Source organism: Chrysochloris asiatica, unplaced genomic scaffold (genome assembly GCF_000296735.1).
Source record: "Chrysochloris asiatica unplaced genomic scaffold, ChrAsi1.0 scaffold00157, whole genome shotgun sequence".
Lineage (NCBI taxonomy): Eukaryota > Metazoa > Chordata > Mammalia > Afrosoricida > Chrysochloridae > Chrysochloris > Chrysochloris asiatica.
In genome coordinates, this window is record NW_006408675.1 from 1,375,311 (window position 1) to 1,380,658 (window position 5,348).

A 5,348-nucleotide genomic window follows, 5' to 3' on the forward strand; every position below is an offset into this window, starting at 1 on the left:
AGAGATGGAGGCATGGAGAGGGGAGTGGCTGAGGACTCTGATTCATAAATTAAGAAGATAAGGACTAAGAACTGGTGACCAGGAGCAGACTTGCAGAATGTGCCCATTGGAGATGTAAATTATTACATATGCCTGAGTGGGTTTTTTTGTTTGTGTGTTTTTTAAAAATCTAAAGTGGATAGACAGAAATACTTTTAACTGATGGTATATGGAGGGGATTAAAATCATAGTAATGAAGCAAATTATATGAATTGTTGAATGTGAAACTGATGATGTGCCCTGTAAACTTTCACGCAATAAACAATAAAAACTTTAAAAAGCAAAAACAAAAAACAGTACTCTAAGTTCACTGTACCAAACATTAGCTAGTGGGCTAAATTTGATGGTACACCTGTGAGGCTTGATGTTCCCATGTGCCATGCCATATGAGTTGGTTACCATTCTGCTAAGTAAATTTCCACTGGGAAGATTTTAGATAGGATAACAAAGGCAGTGTTTAGATCATATTCTGGGGCAATTATATATACAAAAAATATAATTCAGCATTTGTGTATCATTTTATACTTGACCAAGTACTTTCACACATCTGGAGAAGCCAGTTTCCATTATGGCCTCCAATGATCTTTGCCTTCTGTACTTGTAGACTTCTCCCAGTGAAACAGGCTGTTCTGGGTGACCAATGGAATATGGCGGAAGTGACTGTATGTGACTTCCAAGGCCAGGTCATAACAGACATTGTTGCTTCTGCCTTCACACTTGGATTATTTGCTCTGGGGGAATCCAGCCACCATATCATGAATTCACTCAGTCCTGTGGAGAGGCCGACATGAACAGCAACTGAAGTTTCCAGTCACCAGCCAGCCATATGACTGAGTCACCTTGGGCATTTACCATTTATCATCCAGCCCCAGCTTCACATGACTGCAGTCCCAGGTGGCTGCTGATTGCAACCTCATGAGACAATTAGAACAATCTAGTCAAACTGCCTGTTTCTCATCCAGAAGAACCATGAGAACCATAAGTATTCTAGGGTTGAATTGTGCCCCCTACTAATGTGTTGAAATTCTAACCCCTTTACCTGGAGATGTGTTTGGAAACAGAGTTTCCTATTATGTTAATGGAGTCATGCCAATATAGGCTAGATCCTAAACCTAGTCACTTCTGAGTTGTAAAAAGACCAGAACAGACACAAAGGCTCACACACAGGGCAGTGCAACACTAAGCAACATCAACGAATGCTAAGGATTCCTGGTAGACACCAGAAGCTAAGAGAAAGAATCAACACAGCTGAGGTCCTGATTTGAACTTTTCGTCTCCAGACCTGTGAGAAAATAAAATCCTTTTAAACGTGTGGTATTTGGGTTACTAGGTAACCAAGGCAGAGTCCTCTGATTATTGTTGTTTGAAGTTCACTCAATTTTTCTGCTTACAGGATCAAATGTTGTTAAGTGCTGTCGAGTCAATCCGGACTCATAGCGACCCTGTATAGGGTTTCTGAGGTGTTTTCAAACACACCAGCCACTCTTTCGTTGTTGTTATTAGGTATGGTGGAGTCAATTCTGTTACCCTATGAGGTTTTCTACTCCCGTAAAGATTTACACCCTCGGAAACCCTGTACAGGGTCGCTATGGGTCAGACCCAACTCGATGGCACTTAACAACAACAACAATGCACAACAGAAGGAAACAGCGCCTGGTCCTGCGCCTTCCTCACCATCGTTAAGTGTGACCCTGTTGCTGCTGTCACTGTGCCAATCCATCTCATTGAGTCTTCCTCTTTTATGCTGGCAGTCCAATTTACCAAGCATAATGTCCTTCTCCAGCACCAGTCCCTCCTTATAACATGTACGAAGTATGAAAGCCCTGGTATCATCATCTTGACTTCTAAGGAGTATTCTGGCTGTACTTTCAAAACAGATCTTTGTTCTTCTGGCAGGCCGTGGTACTTTTTCTTCTCTAACACTGGAACTCAAACATCAATTCTTCTATGGTCTTCCTTATACTTTCACATGCATAAGAATCGTTTGAAAATACCATGGCTTGTGTCAGGTGCACCTTAGTCCTCAAACTAACATTTTTGCTCTTGAATAATTTTAACAGGTTTTGTGTAGTAGATTTGCCTCATGCAGTATATCATTTGATTTCCTGATTGCTGCTTCCATGAGTATTAGTAATGGATTCAAGCAAAATTAAGTCTTTTCTCCATCAGAACTGACTCAATGGCACAAATTTGACCACATACTACTCTTTTAAGATTCATGTATTCTGATGTAATTATTAACCAATAACTTTTCAAAGTTCCCAATGAAATTATATACAACCCAAAAGACCCACTGCTATCAAGTCAATTTTGACTCATAGCAACCCTATGTAGGGTTTCTGAGGCTATTTGTATTTATAGGAGCAGAGAGCCTCATCCTTTTCCAGCTGACTGGTGTCTTTGAACCAGCAACCTTGTGGTTAAGCAGCCTAATGCTTAAACCAGAGCATTACCAGGGCTCATGAAAATTGTAATCAGAGCCCTGATTTACTCAGTAATGATGTGCTACCCAACTTTAAACCTGCTGCCACTGTACCAGCTCTTCTTGTTAGTGATTTTCCTCTTTTTTTGCCAACCTCCTAATTTAGCAAGCATGATGTCCTTCTCCAGGGACTGGCCCCAATGATAACACAGACGAAGAATGAGGGACTAAGTCAGTTCTTATGGAGAAAAGATGGAATTTGTCAAAGACTTCATTTTACTTGGATTCACTGTTAACACTCATAGAAGCAGCTGTCAAGAAACCAAATGATGTAATCTGTTAATGGTGCTCTGAGTTGTTTGTTTCTTTCTGACAAGGAAAAAAAGAATAATGCCAGTTAAATTGTTTCTTCCCAAAACCATTTTTTTAAATGATAAAAAAAAGGGATCATGAACCATGTATTTTTCATGAGTCACTAGAAAAAGTGATATTGCAAACTGCAAGCATCAAACCCTATTTCATTATTTAGGTTGAGCAGCATTTGCACTTGAGCCACGATACCGAATTTACACCAGCAGCAGATGCACTCTACAACTAGAGTGCAGAAAAGTACAAATTAGTCCACAGGCTACTGGGCAAATACAGAACTGTACTCAACAACAATTCTGCTTTTGTCTATTGCTCATGAGCTACCTTTACTATTAGGGCTGACTGCTTTAGAGTATATTCTAGAACTCACCAAAGGCTGTAAGAGAATTTATTTAGTTTTGTTAGGTGTTATATTTTCACAATGCATGGCAAAGGAAGACCTTATAAAATTTTCACAAATTACTTTAAGTAAGGTAAGTATTTCAGTTGATTTCATGAAGCTTTTAGAAAAGTTTGAGAAAATTAATGGTTATCAGGATATATGATCACATCAAAATCATAAAATAAACCAAATTTTTAACAAGATTTTTTTAGCAGCTCTGAAAACATAATAAACACTGAAATTTCTAATCGAACATGTATTCCTGTGTTATATTCATTTTGGCCCCTTAATTTATTTTCCATTTCATATTTTGACATTTTTTTCTGAATACAGGTGACAATCTTTTGTGTTATTTCTAATCTAATACTACAATTCACCTGTTTTTATCTTGGCTATGTTCTTATCATTTAGAGTAGGATACATTTATGAAATATTATATTCCAGTAAACTTGTTAATGAAAAGTGTTAGAGAATTAAAACCAAATAAAGGACTCATTATTTCAATGATACACATGCAATTTCAGAGAAACCACTTCCCTAAAGCAGCAATTCTGCCTGGTAACTCTAAACAGAAACGAGAAGAAAAGTGAAATGATAGGAAACTTTGGAAAGTTTACTAGACATTATGTGCTTTTAATAGTTCAAGACTGGTAATATTTGATAATCAAGAGTAAATGAATAGGCTAACATTTAAAAATGTATACTTTAATAAGTATAAAGTATATAAGTAGTGACTAGGTGAGCTTATAGAGGAGCTGACCCAGATACATAAATGAGAATATATAAATGTCCATCTAAATTCTCTCTTTAATTTTTTTTACAGAATACTTCATTAAAGTTGTTTAATGTACAAGTTCTCATATGTTATTTTGGAAGTCCTTTATTGTAAAGATAATTCTTTTGTCTGATGACAAACAGCAGCCATATTGTCAGTGATTATTCTGGACCTCCACGCTGAAAAGGAAAAAAAAAAAGCAGTTAAGATTAACTGTTAAATTTACACAGGAAATGTTTTCATGGCCACTAAACAGGTTTGTACAGTTTTAAGCAAATGATCTTTAGTTCTGTCTTGTTTTTAAATTTATATAGATTTTTCAGAATTTTGGGGTACTCACATGACTTGTTAAAACATTAACTTCTCATCTGGAAGGAACTTAAGGTTGACCTAGACAATGGTTCTCATATTTCTTGGTCTCAGAACCCTTGTACTCTAAAAAATTATTGAGGACTCCAAAGCTCACTTGAAAAAAACAAAAAAACGCATTGTACGATCTAGTAATATATACCAGATTGGTAGTATTGCTAGTTGCCAACAAGTCAATTTTGACTCATAGTGACTCCATGTGACAGCAGAACTGGCCCGGAGGATTCTTGGCTATAACCTTTACAGAAGCGGATTGCCTAGTCTGGGTGGTTTGAAGTGCCAACCTTTCAGTTTCCAGCCAAATGTGTAACTGCCACCAAGGCCCCTTATGTGCCACAATGTGTGGATTAGTGCCATGGAGTCAGTTCTAGCTCATAAAGACTCTGTATAGGGTTTCCAAAGAGTGACTAGGAGTTTGAACTGCTGACCTTGTGGTTAGTAGTCCAGTGCTTATTCTGCAAAGCCACACCAGTACCATATCAGAAAATTTAAAAATATTTATTTTACACTTTAAAAAAATGTCTTTAATATATGTCTTAATAGCAACAGGGTTTTCTGATATGATGCTAAGTGCAACCTGCTGATTGGTTGGGTTAAAGTAAAGTACATTAAGAATATCTGGTCTCAGTAGCTAATCTTACAGTCTAGGAACAGAGGACCCTAAGATCATCAAGGGAGAAGAGCATGAGCAGAATGTGAGACCCTATCCAGACAAGCAGCGACACCAGAAGCGGAGGCAGAGATGATAACATGGAGAGAAGGAGCAGCTGAGGACTCCAGACTCATGCAAAGAGAAAGGCTGTGTGCTGGCAGCCAGGACGCAGGCTTGCAGAGTGTGCCCTTTGGTTGTTTCAATGATTATATATTCCTGAATGTTTCTGTGTACATATAAAAACAAACACACAAAAAACAACCAAACAGAGAGAATCGAAACAAATACTGCTGAACGATGATGCACAGAGGGGACTGTAATCATTGCGATGTGAACTGTC